Genomic DNA, 22,854 nt, shown 5'->3' on the forward strand with positions numbered 1-22,854 from the left:
GTGTGCTGGACAATAAAGCAGCTTGCCAAGGGTACCGGCACGTCCTGCCAGCCAGGATATCTTCTATCGTCCCAGGTTCTTAGGCTACCGAACGAAGGGAAGACAAATTGAATGCAAACAACAAGTCAACTAATTCCTGGAACAAACACACACTGACAGGGGAAACAGCCTTAGCCTGCCTCGCCTCAGTCGAGTGAATGAATGAAAAACGAAGCGAAATGCAATGAAAGGAAGCCAACTGAGATGAGATCGTGTACGCAATATCAGCGGATAATTGAGCCTAATAGGATTTTAAGTGCACACGCACACACGCACACACGCTCACACAGACATCCATTGCCAGACGATCTATGGACTTATGCCAGACTATCAGATCCATGGGCGCATTGTGTGGCTCTGGCTCCCACTGTGCCTTCTGTGCCCTACTCCGGAGTCGTTCCGGTGGACAGAAGAGGACGGCAGGATAACGGCTGCCGGCTGGGGCGTTCAGAAATCCGTTCCGCTCAATAAACGCACCGCCCAGACTCCAGAGGTCCCATTTCCGAGGGTTTCTACCAGCCGAGGAGTTCCAGGTCGCCGTCAATTTCTACATGAGTCAGCTGACTTTGTTTTTGTTTGTGTTCGCTGGCCGAGGCAAATTGTGCGTGTTGCGGCATAAAAAATACTCATATCACAGGCAGAGGAAGCCAGTCAGCTGCACAGAGCGAAAATATTGCTGGTATATCCTAATAAATTGGTTTTTGCAATATATTTTCAGGCAGGCTAATATGGAATGCATTTATAAGACTCATTTCTTATCTCAGTTCTTATCATAAGTTAACACAGTTAATGGAATGATACACTAGATAGGGTCACAAGTTGGATATTTGATTATATATAGATTTAATAAAACAGGCTGAATCTGAATAGGCCAAGCTGAAGTAATTTACAACATGTTCGCATGTAAGCACCATGTCATGATCTAGTCTAGTTAATGATCTATGTATTACACGGAAACGACCATGTAATTTCTCGCAGTGCACCCGAGATAAACAGGAAGAATGACCTGCTGCTTAGACAGTCACAAAGGTATGACGACCGGGACTCGGGGCAAGAAGTTGCAGCAGCAACAGCGGCGGCAGCGGCGGCTTATGACGCGCACACAGGCCAGGGACAATTAGCGACACAATGAGATTGAGATGCCGGAGGAGACGGAAGAGACGGAGGTCTGTGTCCCAATGCGCCTTCCGGCAACGGAAGCAGACACCACCAGGCACCACACACACAGTTTGCTGATGTCCATCAGCTAGATAAAGTTGTCAGCTGATCTGGGATTGCAGCAACGCAGGGCAGCAGCGGCAACATGGCCACGCGAAATGCATCATCAAAGGGGGGCGTGGCCAGCGCCTACCGAATGATGCGGCACTTAAGCCACACTCTGTATTAATTGAGCCCGGCCTAGGTCCGATCCCGAGGAATTCCTGAGTCAGTACGCCAGTACGGCAGTACGGCAATCAGGGGGTTTTCAAAGAGGTAGACAAAGCCCCCAAAGAACCAAAAGTCCAGAGACAATGGGGCAGCCCGGAGATTTATAAGTGGATATCGAGAATATATGGCCGGAGCAGTGCAGAAATTTCAGAAATTTCCGCACCGAACCGAAAGACATTCAATCAACGCTGACTGGGACATGATGAACTGCCGCCGGGCAGACAAAAACACATTTTTTGGCTCGTCCAAAACAAAAGAAATTCCTCGCGAATTTATGCAGATGATTTATGCATTAAGCCGAATTAGAAACAAAGGATTAACTCGATTCGGTTCGGCAGCAATCTGCAGCTTGAACTCAGATTTTGGGCTAGTTGGCTCGTTAAAATAGAACTGAATTAGCCGCAGGCTGCAGCTGCAACAACTCAATTAGGTGACGCCGTTGCAGGACCATAAAATTTAATGACAACGCTTAATTATAAAATCAATAAGGGAATGCCGCACACGCTGGCTAAAATGGCTAAAAGGGCTAAAAAGGTCTAAAAAGGGGTAAGGCGTTGCCATAAGTTTGTCAATTTATACGGCTGCGAAAGGGCCAAGAAGGCAGCAAACGCCAAAAACAAAAAAAAAACAACACCAACACGAATCTGCGGGACAGCCGGCAGAAATCACGTTAAGCGCAATAAAAAGCGCGAAACATTTTAACGCATCCCGGCGATAAAGTATCTGAAAACATTGCCCCAGACAATGTTCCCGGCGATTTCAAGGCGCTAAGCCTCGACGCGAATTATCTTATGTTGCCATATCCCAGCGATTCCGTGTGTATAATATACACACCGTATATACACACATACCCTCCATATAGATATGTGAGAGTCTGTGTGCCCACCCTGAAAACCGATAAGTGAAAAGCGAGGAGGAGATGATTTGATGAAATGTCTCAATTAGCTCATCATCAACCTCAATCCGGATTCTGAATGCAATTGCGTGTGAACGATTCGACTCGACTCGACTCGACTCGAGTGTTTTTTTTGTGATTTTTGGACTGCGAATGGGATTTTCAGTTTCCACCCCGTCGTTAAGCTATTGGGAAAATATTATGCCAATTCATTATCTCGGCGCTGTCCAAACAGTATTGAATAAAATCGATGCAACCCCATCAAGGGTTTGTTTATTTCCAAAATTTCCATACATAAATCGTAATTAAATTAGAACGCACAAAGCGCTAAGAGGAGCGCAGCCAAACAAAGGACCAAACAATAATAAATAATGACAACTCCTCGCCAAAGTAAATGAAATCAGAAACACGAATAAAATAAACGAATAAGGAGCAGAGCACACAAAGCCGGGCAAAATAGGGAAAATACGTGTATATAGGTGTACATATATGTATATAGGTATACATAGGTATATTTAAGAAGCAGGAGCAGCTGCCACAAGGATTCAATAGCCGGGACACACTTCCCGAGTGACCTTTTTTCTTGGTTTTTTTTTTTTTTTTGTTTTTTTTGGTTGTTGGTTTTTGGCAGGAGCCAGTGAGGTTCGCTTCCCTTTTGCACCGAGGATTTGGGGAAGCGAACGCCACATGCGCCACGTGCTAAGTCGTTGATCCTGCCCAGAGAAAACAGCTGCCACCAAACAACAGGACACAAAGGAACCGTCTGGCTGGACGCGATCGCTCCCTCTCTTTTCGGCAGGACCTGCCTCGGTTCGGGATCTCCTTTACTCCTCACCGTTTTTTTTTCCGGCTGGTAGCACCTGCTTCTGTATCTGTATCTGTATTTATGTATTTTCGTATTTTTTTGGGGCGTGTTAAGTGAGGTGCTGGAATGGTAGTCGCTTGAGCGGAGCTGCTCAATCAGAATGTCACCGCAGTTGGCAACAAATGAGCAACAGGCCAACTTCCCTAATTAATGAAGGTAGCCGCTTTCCTGAGGACCACACACACACACAAATAACCCACGGACAGGTCGGTTTTCCACTTGCCAGTTAATAAATAAATGCAACCACGTTGTTAGTCATGTGGTTAACCCCTGGCTAAATGCTTCGACCACGTGGTTTGGTTTTTGGGTCGCTAAGCTCTACTTTTGGGAAATGCCAGCTGCCGAGGAGATGCACCTGCCCATTAGTCCACTGGAGGACTCTCCACGAACTTGTTCATTCGCATTCGAAGAGCCGCTTTATAATTTGAAAGAGCTTCACCTCCTTCTGCCGGACTAACTGCATTAAACGGTTGCCCAGCTGGCAGTTTTAGGTTCAAGTTAAAGGAGTGACATGCAATGGGCCTCGGCTCAAAGGCAGTGCTGGCCAATTTGGAGGTATTCGGTTCGGCTGTTAAGGGTGGATCCGCTTGCCAAGGGGTTGGGCCTACCCTAATTTCATTAACTTTGCCAAGACGTCGTTTTTTGATATACTTCAGCCAGTGTACTTCAATTTCTAGGTCTTTAAATCTAAGAAATACTCAAGCAAGAGAATCCAAGTTTCAAGTGCGTTAAATAGCATTCAAACATTTACCGGCTAGAATACTATGTATGTAAACTAGTTTCCTCGCTTCTGGCTTGCCTGGCCAGCAAAAATGCTACCCAAACATTCCTAAGCTTTCCCCATCTTTCCCTTTCCATTTCCCAACTTCTCACCTCGAATTCCTGAGCAGTGATGCTCCTCAGCCGACGACAAATTGTCTAATAGAAATGTCAGAACGAAATCTGTCCCAGAAACGTCGTCGTCGCCGAGCCAGTCATCTTTCTATTTGCCTAGCCGAGCTGCAGGTACGAGTAAGTGGGGTTAAGACGACGTCTGCGACTGTGGGGAACCGTGGCCAATGCCAATAAACAATAATTCCCATGACTGCCACTTCGGCGAGACGAACACAGCGACTTCCCAGACACTGCGTCGACCACGGGCACAACAAAGACGGTGGTCTCCTAGAGCCAGACTCGCGGAGGCAGCAACATCAGTGGAAGTAGCAATGGCAACATTACCACCACCACCACCACCACCACCAACAACCACCAGCAACATAAGCAGCAACATCAACTAGCCAGCTAGCCGGCGATTCGGGCAACAACAGGTGAGAGATCTTGGCTGTTTGCTGCCCCACCGAAGCTGGTTTTTCTTTCTCATCATCAGCAACAGGCAGAAGCAGCAGCAGCAGCAGCAGCAGAAACTGCAACTGCAACATCGGAAACATTTGCTGCACACTTTCGCGACTATGTATCCTACTCTCTATCTCAGCCTCGGGTGTGGGGCCTTGGAGTAAGCCCCAAGTAAAGCGAAGTGGAGTGGTGGGGAGGGGAGTGAACTGAGCTTGATCTTGTCATTAAACGTGGCTGGCAATGATGGTGCCTTTGGCTGATTGGCCGGGTCTTTGAGCCACAAGTTGCATGACCGATTGCCACCTGTTCGCAGCGCGAGTGGCTTTATTGAAATTGCAGCTGTCGGCTACTGGTTTTTGCCATGCATTTCCTAAATCAAACAGCTCACAATATTTTCCCGTCCTTGAGGAAGGCTGGCAGCCCTGTGTAGCTAAGTAGCTCCCGTGGCCAATTCGATCCAATCAAAGCTCGTCATAGTAAATAACTTGTTATGGTGGAATACCTCAGTACCAGTGCCCAGTCAAGCTGACAGGCCTGGAAGCCTCGTCTTGACTTGGCTAAATATCTGTCTGCGGTATTTGTTGATAAGCACTCGCAGCCCAAGGAAGTCTGGAGATCGGGAGCTTGGAAACTCTGGCACTGAAATGCCAGACAGCCGGCAGCGGAATATGGAACTGGTCAGAGGATGGGGATGAGAATGGGTATGGGTATGGGGATGGGGTTGGGGATGAGTACGACTACATCGTGATGCAGTTCGTCGCCTGGCTTTGTTATTACGCTCTAGACTGCACGGCGTCCCCCATTACGAGCCAGCTCTCTTTGGCATCTGGATTCTGGCTCAAGAAAAGTCGCCAAGTTGGCCTTAGGCTTCAAGATCGTACGGGTTATAAATCGATTCTGACGTTTGTCTTGGAAATTATACGAATTTGTCGAATGCCTGTGCAATTATTGAGCGATTCGGTAAGTCTAAATTCAAGAATGTATTCAGTGAGCAGAAAAACGGAAAGTATAAAGTGCGGAATTTAAATAATTGCCATAATTATTTTGGTTAGAAAATAGTGTACGTTGTCTTTCTAAATGGAAAGGGTTTAAACTATGTGATCTAACTTGAAGTTCCTGAACGTCATGTGCAGAATGCTAATCTATGCTTTTAAATGTTAAATGTCGTTAAGGCTCCGAGTAAATCTCGTTAAGTCACTCGAAATTCTCCAAGTCATTGTCTCTCTATATATACACATATATGTATTGAATTAAGAACTTGAGTTCAGTTTTCTTTCCCTCGATCGCCCAGGCAAATCAGCCGCACATTCAAGCTGGGAGCCCAATTGCCCACACACGCGCTCACTATTCAGACCCTGTCCCAATGTCCACTGGCTCGGAGCCCCGGATCCCCAGATCCCCAGATCCCCAGATCCCCGGACTCCCGATGCCTTTTCCCTGGATCCCCTTCGCTGGAGAGCAGATCCCCTGCGCAACCAAGATCACATAACAATCTCCAACGTCACGTTAAAGATTTCACTTGAAGCTCGCGAAAAATCACCTGATGACTAAATTAAAGTGGCGCTGGTATGCTCTGGGCCTCCAAGTTAGCCAGCTCCCCGTTTGCCCCGATCCTCGCCAGCTTGTGAACTAATTTCGTAAATTTTTCGAACTGCTCTCATTCCATGGACAATGTTTTTATTTTTTATTTTATTTATTTTTTTTTTTTTTTGGTTTTTCTCGTGCTGTTCTCGGATGCTGGGCCATGGCTTTTAACCGGCTTTTTGGGCAGACGACTCACACACACTGCTGAATTTTTAATGAATTCCAATGAGAGCGGCGGCAGCGGCGGCGTTGGCCAAAATCGCGGTGTGCGGTCGCCTTCTCATGGATGCGCGTTGCGGACCCAATTGCAGCTCCCCAAGCTCCCAGTTTTTCAGTTTCTTAGCTGCCAGCACACAGCACACAGCCTCCATCCTCCTGTGTGCCCCAAAAAGGGGCAGGCGGGCGGTCACTTCACTTAACTTGCTGCGACTGCGATTTGGTTAGTTAGTTGGACAACGCGGTGCGGTCGACGTCGACGTCGCTGCATTTTGTGCGCCTTGTTAAGAATTTCATTAAAAATGAAGACCTGAGACCCCAAAGAATGTCTCCTACTCGGTGTGTGTGTGTGCGGTGTGTGTGAGTGTGCTGCTGCCCCAGCAGGCTGAGACCAAAAAATGTAGTTGTTGTCGCTTTTTGTTAGCCTGCCACCGTGTAGGTAGTGCGCCGGCGTTGAGCCACCCCTTTCCCTACCTTTGCCTTCCTCTCCGCTCCGCTCCTCCGCCCTGCCACTCCTCCCGAGGCCCGAACTTGCATATCTGCAAGACAATCAACAGCAGTGGCCACTCCACGGAGAACTCACCCAGTGGCGCTCAGTGGCCACAGAAACAGATACTCCTCTGGCAGTGCCACCAGCGCAGTCCCAGTCACAGTCACAGCAACAGCCGGGCACTGAGAGAAAAACTTGTGAGAAACTATATACAAAATAACAGTGTAATAGTAACTTTCCACTTTCCTATGGAAAGTGAATGAGCGATCATAGTAATTGACTTGATGATCGTAAGACTTCGCTGATTAATTTGGAGGTTGCGTCCTACCCCAAAATGGGTGCATTTCTCCCAGTGCAGAAGCCTGACCCTGCTGCACCACCCGCCGCCCCAAAAGCCCAGCCAGTGGCCAGTGAATCTTCGTTTTTGGGTGCAACGAAACATTTTTAATTGGTTTTGTTTCATTTTGCGCCGCCACAGTCCCGGACAGACTGACCCGCCACAGTGGCTAGCGATTTGCTGGGCTTTCGGCCCGGCCATTGTCTCTGGCAGTCGGGCTAAAACTCAGATTCAGACCCGGGCTCAGACGGCAGAAATTGACGAACTGCCTTAAATAAGCAACTCAAGGTTGGCTGCCAGTTTTCCCTGAAGACTCCACGCAAACACGGACTGATCGTACTCGTACTCGAACTCCGACTGCCAGTCGATCGGTGGCCACATCAAGTCAACAAAAGATTGAAAACTCAATATAGCACCGACGAATGGGGCAGGCCCAATGATGGGATGGATATGGGTATGGGTATTGGGTATTGCGATGGTCTTGGGTCTTGGGCATGGGCATGGGCATGGGTATGGCTATGGGAATGGTAATGGTAATGGGGGAGAGACGCGCCAGGGACAGACACGCAAAACGTTGGCCAGTTCAAATCCCAAAATTGGCAATTTATCCTTTATGAACTTACAAAATAGCCGCCGTTTATACCAAAACAAGTTAATTCGTCCGGGAGTCGGAGTCGCCGCTTGCAAGTTGCCACTGGGAGCAGCAGCTTGCAACTTGGAGCATTTGCAGAAACAGAAACCGAAACAATCACAGGCATCGAAGCCTTGGGAAGCAGACCACACTCAGAATAAAGTTCGAAGTTAAGTCGTTGGAAATGCAGACATAAAATTATGATATTTCACTGCTCATATTGATGTACTTTTAATAACTTGTGTTGTATGCGAGCATAAAGGTATTTCCAATTCAGTTAGGCATAGTAAGGGTTCTTCATGAGATTTACATTTACACTAGAGTTTTTCTTGAATTTATTATAGTGCATGTTTTAATAAGTTACCCTATACAATTTCGTCAGAATCTTGGGTACATTTCTTTTTCCGTGTGCAGACCGGAGCTGCTGACGATGACGAAGGGCCGCCAAGAAAACAATGAAGCCAACACAGACGGACGAATTGCATGGTGCCTGGTGGGCGGGCAGGAGGAGCAGGAGCTGGAGGAGCTGGAGGAGCGTGATGGCCAGGAGCTGGGCAGGCGGCGATGGCGGCGCATTAAAGGCCAAACCGAAAATGAAACGCTCCATGGACTCGATCGCAGTTGGCTGCTGCCGCCGAGCATGGCTTTAAATAGATGTGCCCAAGTTTAGACAATAAAGCCATAATTGTGCATAAGTGCGCTACACGTAGACGTGAGCGAAAAGGACGACTGTCGTCGAGGGAGGAAAACAAAAGGGATGGCGGTGCCAGCCAAATTTGTTCAGGTTCCCACAGTCGCCAAATAAATGGGAAGAGGCAATGCTTAAATGCAAATCCGCATGTTATTCCCATCTCTCCAGAAGCAATATATAAGTTTATAAACGGATTTTTTGAACCACACATTTCTCAAAAGTATGCTACAAAACTCATGCAAACTTCGTTTTCTGAATTTTGGAAAATACCTCCGTTCAGGATGCACTAAATCATAAAAGTGTACCTACCAGAAATTAAATTTATATGCAAGTAGTATAGTATTAAAAGGTTTGTCTGTGCTTTATACGCCTATCCATTTTAGTGGCTAGCTTTAAATTGAAAATTGAGTATTCAGCGAGTACGAGTTAATAGAATTCCAACGACTGCCGCTTTCAACTCCTCCAGCCCGGCAGTACTCTCCATTTCATGCTGCCCCTCCTCCTGGGATCCCTCATTTGGGGCGTCAAAATCAGTTGCAAGTTTATGGGCACCGCCTGGCTGAACTATCGCACCGCCCGATCTTTATTTGCCATTATGCTCGGCTGCACTTGGCCGGCATGTCATTTGCCGACTTCCCAGTCTCCGCTTGCCCCAACTCCACTTTCCCCCCTGTGTGTCTCCTCGCTGGGTAGCAGATGCGGTGCTCCCATGGCGACTGCCTGGCTAATTGCACACAAATCTGTTAAGGCAATTGGCAAGGTAGTAGGTAGTGGTATCAGTACTAGTACCTGTACCAGTACCAGTACCAGTGCTGGAGTACCACCGCCAGCTGATGATGATCGGTGCTGGCCGGAGCCAATCAGCGGCGGCAGCGACAGGTGCCACACGAATGCGCCAAAAAGGCAGACTAGAACACGACATGCTCCCAGCTAACAGCCAACAGCCAACAGCTACCAGGCGATCCAAGTAGATCCGAGTAGATCCCATACAGATCTGCAGACCTATAGCCAGACTGCAGGCAGACACAACATGAAACAGTCCGCACTGCGGCAGTCACAGCAAGAGACGCGGTTTCAGCTATGATAATGTATATTTTATGAGTTAATTTCGAGTGCTGCCCCTGCTGCTGCTGGCCAACGTGAGGATCGCGTGTTGCACATACAGTAAAGCCTGGCTGTGATACTGCCGCATGCAGGCGGCCCTTACAGCTGGGATCCCAGATACCACCAGAGCCCACAGCCCAGATCCCAGATCCCAGAGCCATGCGCTCATCACGCTTCACAAATTCGCAGCTTGGGCAGACGCTCATAATTCTCAGGGCCTCCTAACAAGATCGGGCGGCAAGGGGTGGACCATACCAGGTTTTAGGTCTCAGATCCCAGGTCCCACATCCACATCCACATCCCCGTCCACATCCTCAGATTCGCGGCTGCTTTGTTGCGGTCTGTTTTTGGTTTTTCTGGCCATTTCGCTTCGCTTTCGGCTCAACATCAGCTCCAACTGCGAATGCGACTGTGCAACAACTCGCTGCGATTCCGATTGCGGCGACGGCGACGACGACGACGACTACTCCTCCAATTCGCACTTTGGTTAAATTAGTTGCGGTCTGGGAAGTTTGGCCACCATAATTTCCCGTGGCGTTTGCCGACCCGACAAACTCCAACACTCCACTTAACAAGCCGACAGACGCCGCAGTTTCTGCTGATTGAAGCCGCCTGCATCAGCATCAACGCCATCTCCATCGCCATCTCAGATCTTCATCGGTGTGTAGATGTGGCTGGTGTTCCATGGTGTGCCAGTGCCTGTGCCAGTGCCTGTGCCTTGGTGCTGCTCACGTTTCGCTGGCCCCGAAAATTGCAGCAGCTAAAGGATTAACCTCAAATTTCTGCTGGCGGTGTTTGGCTTTCAACGCTTAATTGGTTGTGAAATCATCATTATCACATGGCCGACGAACGCGTCGGTTTGGCGTTGGCGTTGGCGTTGTTGTTAGCCAACCACTCATCTTCATCTTCAACTTCAACTTGATCCCATTGCCAATGTTGTTGTTGCTGATGATTGTTTATTAAGCAGCGCCAGCAAAAGCTGCAAGCTGCGATCTGCGTGTCCTGCCATCTGTCCCAGCGTCCATATATCCATCGTGCGGACTCCAGATCCGATCGGTCCGCCGTCCAGTCCTGGCCATATAATTTGCGCATGATTCATTTATGATTGAGAGCTGACTTCGACTTGTTTATACAAAACCCGTCAGCGTCGGCATCAGATGCGAATGATGTCTATCCCAGCAGCAGCGGCAGCCGCAGCAGCAGCAGCAGCAGAAGCAGCAACAGCAGCAAATTATAGGCCAAGACCACCAAAGCGTTAACTGAAATATTTAGCGAGTTTGTTTCTTTGATTTCCAGGAAGCCTCTCGGGCCCAGTCAAATGAGCACCGCCGCTCTTTAATTAAGCTCCTCGGCACCGACGTGGCCGCCAGCAGGAAGTGCATTTTATCCATCCCACCCCGGCCTCTTAAAAATCAGAAAAAAAAGTGGTAAAAGAAATACAACTGAAATGGCCGGCGAAATCAGCCAAGCGTTGACATGAGTTCACCTCTGGGTAGCTGCTCCTGCCGCCCACAAATACACTGGAAACTACATTTGCTTAGTAATATCTACTTAGAATAGGAAAGATTTCTGAAAAGGTGTTACTGAAAAAGGTGTTAGTATATCAACTTTACCAAACAGCAAATTTCTTCGCATTTATATCGCACTCAAAGAATGTATATTCCCACCATATCCGCTTGCTATAATAAATTTCATTTGAACAAGATTTTATATTCGAAAGGACATTTTTCGCTCCTTTTTCTCGGAGTGCTGAGTTGCATACAAGTAACTTTCTGGCATGCCAATCGCCAATCGTAATAAGACACAACAGGAGGGTTGCCCAAAATGGTACGCTCCGATTTTGCCCCAAAAAGCAATAACAATAACAATATCAGCAGCAACGACAACAGCAGCAGCAGCAGCAACAACATCTTCGACGACAGCGGCTGCCCAACATTAATCATAAATTACCAGGTCGTTGAGTTGGCCAAGAAGCCAGAAGTTGGGCCAAGCGGGCTAAAGGAGGGCCAACATCGAAGTAGAGACGCCCCAACGTGTGGCGAGGTGTTCGCTGTGCGCGTTTATAAATTTTGCCAAGCGCCAGGCCAACGCTTTTTCGGCCCAGACCAGACAGATACCACGGCCAAAGGGCCAGAGTCAGTGAAAGAGCAAGAGCCAGAGCAAAAGAAATGATCATCTTCATCATTGCCGACCGACCCGGCCACGTACTAAAAAATGTGAGATATGGCGGCAGCAGGCCAAGGTTATAATTGGCCCAAAGCGGAGCCAAAACGAACGAGAAGGAGCAGCTCATAAAGCAGCGAGAGGAGGCGGTAACGCTCAAGCATCCAGCCATCCAAGCCATGTAGCCAAGTAGCTGAGTAACCCAGGAACCAAGAAACCAGGCCCGAACCGAGCTGAGCTGATAGCCAGGATGCCCATACCCGATGCCCGGTGCCCTATGCCCACAGTGATGCGCACGTGCTTAACCTCTGACTTTGTTTCCGACCATCATCACCATCACCATCAGCAGCAGCATCAGCCAGCCATCCGCGGCGGCAGCTTCTTCAAGTGGTAGTAGTGGTAGTAGCCTGGCGATTAGCCGCGGATTGTTGGTAACTGGGAACCGACGCGGAGCAGAGGCCGTGAGAGGTTGTTTATGGCCCGCCCAGGGCACGCCCACTTGATGGCCAGGGGCAGGAGGCAGGAGGCAGGAGGCAGGGAGCCTACCAAGATGAAATGTATATATTCGATATTACTTTTGGCCGGGTTAAGGAGATACGAGATCTGGTCAGTGGGGCGGTCATGGGTGTTTTTTTACAAATTTGGACAGGCAGGTTGTTTGTCAAATTGTTTGAAGGGAGTGATTAATCGGCCGATGGCAAAGGGAAGCATAGAAAAATTAAGACGTATTATAAAAATAATCAGGAACCTGGATAACTTCATAATCTTTACATAAAATGCCATAAAAAATGCTTTCGCAGGTTCGTTATTACCACAGCTCTTTAGTTGGTTATCTGCATGATTGCTTTGCAATATATTACTGCATTACTGAATCAATTTCTCATGCATTCTGATGAAGTAACTTGCAGATAGAACCTCATTTACCTATCGCAGGCCGCCGTGTCGCTGCTCATTTTCCAAGTCAGTGAACTCCAAAGACATGTTTCACTGCTAACAAAAAAGGCGCTGAAAGGGCCACACCCACGCAGCACGCAAAAGGACACTTTACTGCATCTATACTTGGCAGACAATGCAATTTATTCAGCCGTTGACAGGCTTTTGCAATTCACATTCGAAGAGTGAAGAGCGGCGGTCATGGCGCAGTGACCAGTGGCGGGCAGCCAAAGGACAATTCGCAGGACATCGTCGCCCGGCTGGCTGTGAGCCAAGTATATTTGCTGCATATTTACAGGACAGCTCATAAAGAAGAGGACCAAGTATGCAATGTGACCGCTTTAATTGCGCCACAAACTGCACCAGAAATTCAATTTAAAAGCGACAAGAACACGACAAGTGACAAAGACACCCAGGCGAAGATGGCAGGGGCACAATTTCAATCTGTTCTTTTCATAAATACGCAAATTTGTCCACTGTGGCAGATGCAAATATTTTGCCAAGACACTTCCATTTAGCCATGCCATGCATTCTATTCAACCACATAAAAATGCCAGCATAGCCAAAGTGCAGAGAAAAATCACTGAAACTGTCGACCGGCGGCAAGGATACAACATCATCATCATTATCATCCGCAAGGATAACGGGCGATGCTGCGTTTGTGCGGATGTCTGCGTATTTGCAGCCAACTTACAGGAACCGCGGCGCCAAAAACTACTAAAAATAAAGTTTGCATTTTGTCTATTTGTTTCCGGTCGCCTTGTCCCAGTCCTGTAGCCCGTGTCCCCATCCTTTGGCGACATTTTCGCTTCCCGCCAGCAACATAAACACCGAAGTTGCCATAAAGACAGGTTGATATCCCTGCAGCTGGCGCGGATTCGAAAAAATTGCATTGTATATTGAGCGGGCACAAGAAGGCACTAACAGATTTAGTGCTCAAAGTTTAGGAATCTTTTCGGAGATTTTAAATTATTTTCTTAATTTCTAATTATGATATTTTAAGAGTAGCTTTGCTAACAGTTATTCAGGGTCTCTTTTTAGACTCTATATTAAATCAACCAAAATAAAGTTTATGATATAGCAATGATTAATTTTAAGACAAACTAAAAAAAAGTTGTGACCATAGTTGGGATTGAACCTCAACTTCTAGTTTTCTAGACAGACACGTTAGACAGCTGGACTACTGACTTGCTTGAATATGATTACTGAAGATGTTTCTGGCTGACACACTTCGATAGCTATGAAACTATGCCCGACAAGTAGATGGCGCTATGAGTGGCCCGCAAGTTCACACAATACTCGCTAGATGTCGCCGCTACGTTTTTAGTACTAGACGTTTTTTACTACTAAAGCGCTACCACAAGTTGCGGCCAATGACGGAACTTATAAAACATTGTGTAGCATACTTTTGGGATATATTTTCTTCTAAACTTTATATATGTAGATAGTAAAATTCTTGATCATAAATAAATTACAATAAGCAATTGGTTAAGTAAGTTTTTTTTTCTTCTGAATTGAAACGTATCTCTTAAACGTATCTCAATATCGAAAAGCAGATTTTCCGTAAGACCTAAAGCCACACACTATGCAGAATATAGGATAAGTTTTGGCCACCCAAACTTGGCAATCCTTTGCGGATGCAATTTAGAATTAATTATGCGACGCTTGCTTGCCACTTGGCCGGCAACTTTTTGGGGGCGAGTGGAGAACAGCCAAAGCAGCCGCAACTTCGGACCAGCTTGTGCTGAGGTTACAAATTCTCATATGTCGCCACAAACACACACAGGACGAAATGTGATGGACAGACGGAGATTTGGGGACGAGGAGGTTCGGGGAATTGGAAGCAGTTGACACAAGAGCATTTAACGCTTCAGCACGTTTTCAATTCAATTTCCACATCTTGAAGGCTGCGCCAAGGAAGCCGAGGCGTTGGAGCGTGCGAAAAACTTAAGCAGACGCACCGAGCATGACAAACGAGGCTAAGGACAATGCCGCAAGGATAATGATAATGAAAGCGAATTATGGGCGCTGCAAGACGGCGGGTGTGGCTGGAAACCGATAAAAAGCGGAAGCTAGTGCTTCTTAATGAAGATGCCTGCAGTGGCAGCCTTGCAATAAATCAACAAATTACGCGTCAAGGGCTGCCCATGGGCTTGTATCTCGAGATACTCGGCCATATTTGTGCGCAGTAACAATAAGTGAACCGCTTAAAAATGCATAAATCACGGCCCAAAACGCAGCCAAGGGAACTGAAACAAAAGCGAAGCGAGAAGCAACTGTCAAAATGATAATCGCCAACAACTGTTGAGGCTGTCTTGGCCGTATGACAAATGTTGTCGACTCGAAAAGGGGGTGTTGTGTGTTCCAAAGCAGCGCCCACCAACACCACTCGCCGGAATCAATGTTTGAAAAACACATTTTACTTATTAGTTCGCTTTGTTTGCGGGGAACAGGCTCACTCAAAATAACGCATCATAATGGTGCAGGGCAGAACTGAACGATTTCAATTCCGATTCATCCATGTCGGTCATAATCGTTAAGCCAAATGCAAAACGCAAAAGCCAAATTCCTGACAGCACATTCCCCCAATTGTCAACCCCTTAATCCACTTGTTTTGCCAAACCCATAATCCTCTCTTTGACGGATGCCCATTATCATAATCTTATTGGTGGCGATGGTGGCGGCGACTCCAGCGAACCCAGCTGACCATTTGCTAAAACACTTTTCGGCATCTTTTTGAGCATTTTGCAAGGGGATGGAAGTTCAAAATCGGATTATCAGCGGTCATGAAAACAGTCTTGGTAATTAATCATTGCTTAAGTAAACATAACTAGTGTATTTGATAACATCAGTGAGGAAACAATTGATGTGTAGATGAAATATATTCACCTATCAAAAATGCATGACTTTTAGTATCTTCTTCTTATTGAAATACCATTATAATAGTTGATTATAGTGAGACCTTACTAGAAGCTTTAAATTCGAATTCTTACGCTTTTATGGTATTGATTGAGCATCAAGAAATTTAGATGTAAAGAGTGATATTGAAATTTTAAGCCTTCGTCTTAATTCTCAACGTTGTATACAAAATGGGTGTTTTGCAAGCGGGAGAATCTCCCTTTAAGACAAAATACACGTATGATGATAACCTAAAGATATGGAGTAGTGGCGAGATGCGGAGTTTATTCTCCGCAGATTTGTCCATCGGAGAGATTATCTTTCCACAAATGGAGCGCAATCCCGAGCTCACCGCCCAGGTATTTGTTCATGTTTTCAAAAACAATATTCAATTATGTTGGATTGAACCGTAGATTTCAGTTACGGAAAACACTCTGCTAACCTGGAAAGATATTCAAACTAACGCGATGAAGGTGGCAAGTTATATGCGTAAACTGGGCCTGGAACGGGTGACTTTGTGGCAGTCATTGGCAGGTTAACCACTCATTTGACGGCTTTGGCCTATGCCTGTTTCTTTAATGGAACTCCGTACCATGCCCTACACACCGAGTACGAACAATCGGCCATCGAGAGACTGTTCGGAATTACCAAGCCCCGATTAATCTTCTGTGATGGGGATGAGTTCGAAAAAGTTCAAGCAGCCACATTCAGGTACAAATAGTAACCATGCGGAATCACCCGACTGGATCACTAAGTATCCAGGATATTTTAACCACGCCCGTGGAGAGGAACTTCCGGCCTGTCCGTCTAAAAGATGGTACTGATCAAATACTGGCCATTCTCAGCTCTTCGGGGACTTCGGGCCTTCCAAAGGCAGTCAGCGATTGAGAGTTTCCTGTAAATGTAAGTACCTTAATTTTGTTCACCCATCTAATTAATCTTTTATAGCCCCTTAGATAACTCGATTATTCAGTACTTGGGTTGTACACACTAGATTGGGCATCCGGAATCACGATGACCATTAATGCAGCCGTGGTCAAGAAGCCAGGAGCCCAACTGGAGGCCCATGATGTTGTGGAGTATGTGAGGAAACGTATACGTGCCAAGTTTAAGCAGCTAAATGGAGGGGCTTTAATTGTAGATCACATTATTCAGAGTGGCAATAGAAAAGCAAACCGAGCCGCCACAAATACAGAGTTTTTAAGAATTATGGAGAATTCAATTTAAAAAATATTAAGATATTGTTTGTTAAAGTAAAATAATACTAAAAGATAGATAATGAAAAGCACTGATTCTAGACTGGTAATTTCTTGTATTTAAGGTAAGCTTTTTGCTCAGCTGGTGATTTAAAAAAATACCAAATACCGATTACAAATATTAAGTACAGCTGATCTGACGTTCAATAGAGCACTATCGCTATTATTTATTGTTACGAGGGGCTATAGCCATATAGTTTATCTATAAACTACTGACAGATTCACATTTTTCTTATAATGGGTGAAGTGGACGTAAAAAGCCAAAAGCTGTTGAACGCAGAATGCACTTACTATGATAACCTCAAGATCTGCAGTGGTCGCAAAGCACAGAGCTCATTTTCGCCAGACTTGTCCATCGGGAACTCATCGCCCAGGTTAGTGGTCCCGTCTCCCGATACCAGATGCATTTACATGCATTTCACTTTCAGATCTCGGTCACAGAGGAGACCATACTGACCCGAGAAGAGCTACACATGAATGCGAAGCGAGTGGCCAGTTATATGAGGGATATGGGTTTGGGCCAAAATGTTGTAGTAGGCGTCATGGGCAGACACACGACTCACCTTTCACAAAGAACCCCCTTTCAAAGACCTCCAGGTTACAATAGTCACCATGCGAAATCCTACGATGTGATCAGTAAGGATCCAGGATATTCTGACCACGCCCGTGAAGCAGAACTTGCAGCCAGTCCGTCTAAAAGATGGCATTGATCAAACTCTGGCCATACTCAGTTCTTCCGGCACCTCGGGTTTTCCAAAGGCAGTTACCATCAGCAATAGTCACAAGATTATTCTGGACTACATGTAAATATAATTGTCTACCTTTGTTTCATACTTATAAGCGACTACATTACAGGTCACTAAATAACTCGATTATTCAGTATACATCAAGCACCCTGGACTGGTTCTCGGGTCTTTCGATGGCCATTAGCTCTGGAGTGTTCAGCTCAACCAGCATTGTTGCGGACTGTGACTTTGATCCTGGGCTACTATGTAGCGCTATATCGATATATAAGATTTCGATGGTGCTCTTGAGCAGCTCCTACCTAGCTATGTTAGCCAACAGCCCAGAGTTTCAATCGGCTGAGCTATCTAAATACCTGTTCTTTGGAGGATCAAGATGTTCTGTATAAGTACAGCGTAGAGTTCGCAGCCGTCAACCACGATTGCCTACATTTTAGCTATGGACTTACTGAGCTAAACCAAAGACTCTAGAATAATAAGATGCGTAACGGCCATAAATTGAATTCTTGAGGCAGGACCAGCGCACCTAAGAATCACTAAGATCAAATATATTTTCCACAGGCTGAATACTCTAACTACATATTTTCTAGTATAAAGTAATTATTATAATAAAGTAATATTGAAATAATTCGGTATTATTATGTACATTTATTCACCTATTGCTATTTCTATGAAGTAGTTAAATAATTATCATATTAAGGCAATCCAAAATAACGAGTACTTTGTACTCGATTGCGAACTCTACGCTGAATACAAATAATATAGATTTTTGTTTAGGAAACATATTTTCTTGTAGCCCTATAATTCCCAACTAGTTCTTCTAAATAAGAAGACATGCCTTACAGTCTTCACTAGAACTAGTTGGGCATTATAGGGCTACAAGGAAATATGTTTCCTAAACAAATATTAAAAGCGGCAATAACTATATGTTCCGATAGTAAGTTAAACATTCTTCAGGCTTAATTTAATACAATTTTTACTACTCACTTTAAAGCAAAATTGTTAGATTTTTCGGTTTGAATTACCAGGCGAACAGGAATTCCAGAAGGTGACCAACGATCGTTTGGTTTTCGGTAGCAACCAGCTGCTGATTATGATCGCCTGCTAATTCAATCCGAAAACTCTACAATTTGCCATAAATATTTACATTTTGGAGACAAAATTGCGAGATTTTTCGGTTTAAATTACCAGGCGAACAGGAATTCCAGAAGGTGACCAACGATCGTTTGGTTTTCGGTAGCAACTTGCTGCTGATTATGATCGCCTGGTAATTCAATTCGAAAAATCTACAATTTGCCATAAATATTTACATTTTCTAGTATGTATGTATGTATGTATGTATGTATGTATGTATGTATGTATATATGTATGTATGTATGTATGTATGTATGTATGTATGTATGTATGTATGTATGTATGTATGTATGTATGTATGTATGTATGTATGTATGTATGTATGTATGTATGTATGTATGTATGTATGTATGTATGTATGTATGTATGTATGTATGTACATATGCATGTTGTGTAACTACAATATTTACATAAATATTTACATTTTGGAGAAAAAATTGCGAGATTTTTCGGTTTAAATTACCAGGCGAACAGGAATTCCAGAAGGTGACCAACGATCGTTTGGTTTTCGGTAGCAACCAGCTGCTGATTATGATCGCCTGGTAATTCAATTCGAAAAATCTACAATTTGCCATAAATATTTACATTTTCTAGTATGTATGTATGTATGTATGTATGTATATATGTATGTATGTATGTATGTATGTATGTATGTATGTATGTATGTATGTATGTATGTATGTATGCATGTTGTGTAACTACAATATTTACATAAATATTTACATTTTGGAGACAAAATTGCGAGATTTTTCGGTTTGAATTACCAGGCGAACAGGAATTCCAGAAGGTGACCATCGATCGTTTGGTTTTCGGCAGTAACCTGCTGCTGATTATGATCGCCTGGTAATTCAACTCGAAAAATCTACAATTTGCCATAAAAATTTTCATTTTGCAGGCAAAGTTGTGAGATTTTTCGATTTAAATTACCAGGCGAACAGGAATTCCAGAAGGTGACCATCGATCGTTTTGTTTTCGGACGCAACCTGCTGCTGGTTATGATCGCCTGGTAATTCAACCCGTAATTTTGTCATAAAAATTTACATTTTGCAGGCAAAGTTGTGAGATTTTTCGATTTAAATTACCAGGCGAACAGGAATTCCAGAAGGTGACCATCGATCGTTTTGTTTTCGGACGCAACCTGCTGCTGATTATGATCGCCTGGTAATTCAAACCGAAAAATCTACAATTTGTCATAAAAACACATTTTGCAGGCAAAATTGTGAGATTTTTCGATTTAAATTACCAGGCGAACAGGAATTCCAGAAGGTGACCATATATCGTTTGGTTTTCGGCAGCAACTTGCTGCTGATTATGATCGCCTGGTAATTCAATTCGAAAAATCTACAATTTGCCATAAATATTTACATTTTCTAGTATGTATGTATGTATGTATGTATGTATGTATGTATGTATGTATGTATGTATGTATGCATGTATGTATGTATGTATGTACATATGCATGTTGTGTAACTACAATTTGCCATAAATATTTACATTTTGGAGACAAAATTGCGAGATTTTTCGGTTTAAATTACCAGGCGAACAGGAATTCCAGAAGGTGACCAACGATCGTTTGGTTTTCGGTAGCAACTTGCTGCTGATTATGATCGCCTGGTAATTCAATTCGAAAAATCTACAATTTGCCATGCTTTCGGTATGTATGTATGTTTTCGGTATGTATGTATGTATGTATGTATGTATGTATGTATGTATGCATGTATGTATGTATGTATGTATGTATGTATGTGTGTATGTATGTATCTATGTATATATGTATGTATATATGTATGTATGTGTGTATGTATGTATCTATGTATATATGTATGTATCTATGTATATATGTATGTGTATATGTATGTATGTATGTATGTATGTATGTATGTATGTATGTATGTATGTATGTATGTACATATGTACAGCAGTTTGCTACCGAAAACCAAACGATCGTTGGTCACCTTCTGGAATTCCTGTTCGCCTGGTAATTCAAACCGAAAAATCTTTCAATTTTGCCCACAAAGTGTAAATATTTTTTTTGCAAATTGTAGATTTTTCGTGTCCATAGCCCTATAATTCCCAACTGGTTCTGGTGAGGACTGTAAGGCATGTCTTCTAATTTAGAGTCACAAAATATTCCAAGTCATCTTTCTTACCGGTCGAGCAGTGAATGTAGTGTATGTGTAGTGTGTGTGTAGTAGTGTATGCGTTCCTGATTACTTGCAAGATGACATTGGCATCCCTCTTGAACAAATAACCAGGTAAGTGTTATTTATACAAGTGTTTAAAATTATGATCGCCTAATAATTTAAACCGAAAAATCTCACAATTTTGCCTGCAAAATGTTAATTTCTTTGGTAAATTGTAGATTTTTCGGATTGAATTACCAGGCGATCATAATCAGCAGCTGGTTGCTACCGAAAACCAAACGATCGTTGGTCACCTTCTGGAATTCCTGTACGCCTGGTAATTCAAACCGAAAAATCTTTCAATTTTGCCCACAAAGTGTAAATATATATGGCAAATTGTAGATTTTTCGTTTCCTATAGCCCTATAATTCCCAACTGGTTACAGTGAGGACTGTAAGGCATGTCTTCTAATTTAGAGTCGCAAAATAGTTCAAGTAATCTCTCTTACCGGTCGAGCAGTGAGTGTAGTGTATGTGTTCTTACATAGAGCAGAGCTCAATGACCCAATATCGTGGGAGAGATCTGCTTCCACAGTGGTCAAAAATGGTCTGTCAAGATCCCGATGAAACCAGGCAAATTCAAGACGCTGAGAACTGGATTCACACTGAGGACCTGGGTTATGAGGACGGTGGATGAGGACGGATATCTCTTTGTCATCGAACGCCTAAAGGGTATGTTGAAGTATCAGAACATAATGTATTATCCCAGTGAGATAGAGAATGTCGTCGCTGAAATCCCGAATGTACTCGAGGCTTGTGTGTTCGGCATTTGGGATGCAGTAAATGGAGATGCGGCAGCCGCATCAGTGGTCAAGAAACCGGGTACCCAATTGGAAGCCCAGGTCGTGGTGGACTATGTCAGGAAACGTATAACTGCCAAGTTTAAGGAGCTGAACGGAGGAGCTTTAATTGTAGATCAAATCGTTGGGAGTGGAAACAGAAAACCAAACAGATCGGCTGTCAAAGAACACTTTATAAATCACTTTAATAATAACTAGTAGTATCAACTACCTTGGGCGGAATATGAAAATATGAATGTGATGAAATCGAATACCTCAACTAGTGCCTACTCAACTCATTTGTTCATTAGATCTACACCAGAAATTAAACTCAACTCTTAGCCCAACTGGCCCTTACAATTCCTTCTAACCAACCCCATGCGGGAAAATCTCTACTCTATTAAAATATGCGCATATGTAACCAGTAACCACTAAGCAGACAGCAATGGTCCGCCACCAAAAACGAATCAACCACTTAGCACCCAATTGAAATTGAAAAGTGTGACCCAGTTTAAAAGGACTTTTAAAAGACGATTTTGCGAAACGCTTAGTGTAATGGCCAAGGCCCATTTGCAGCATCAACATTTCGACATATGAGGAATGTTCGAATGCTTTTATAGGACCCAAGCACATATGCGAGAATCCTTCGTAATGGATGCCATAATACCGCGCTAATGTTGCAAAAATCTGCAAAGCTGGATGAGTTGCAACAACAACAATATCTGGCCGAACAGTGACAACAATGGAAACTAAGCTCATAAATTACCATGACAATGGAATTATGCTCTAATCCACCCCGAAAAGTTATTGAACTCTCCGTCTGAAACTGAAGCCACAAGCGTAAATCTTGCCTGCCTGTCATAAATTTCGCTGTTTTTCGCATTCGCATTCGATTTTGGTATTTCGATTCGATTGGAATAGGAATGTTATTTATACGCATGAAGCAATCGCTGAAAATGAAATCGCAATTTTAATTCAATTAGCCGCTGAAGAAATATCGAAAATGGATACCATTTCTATGCCTTTTACTTATTTTCACAATTACTTCTCGTTTAAGGCAGACTTCTAGAGTAAATGTAGAGTAAATTTATTCCGCATGATTAATTCAAGATTCGATTTTGAAAATCAACAGCAAATTGAAGGCAGGTCTTTGG

The 22,854-nt window shown here is 44.3% G+C and overlaps 1 pseudogene; it reads left to right on the forward strand.

Moving 5' to 3' along the window:
* Positions 1 to 15,705: 15,705 nt before the first annotated feature.
* On the forward strand, positions 15,706 to 21,919 carry LOC113563974 (annotated as a pseudogene).
* Positions 21,920 to 22,854: the final 935 nt, after the last annotated feature.

Source organism: Drosophila erecta, unplaced genomic scaffold (assembly GCF_003286155.1).
Source record: "Drosophila erecta strain 14021-0224.00,06,07 unplaced genomic scaffold, DereRS2 tig00000021-arrow-pilon, whole genome shotgun sequence".
NCBI lineage: Eukaryota > Metazoa > Arthropoda > Insecta > Diptera > Drosophilidae > Drosophila > Drosophila erecta.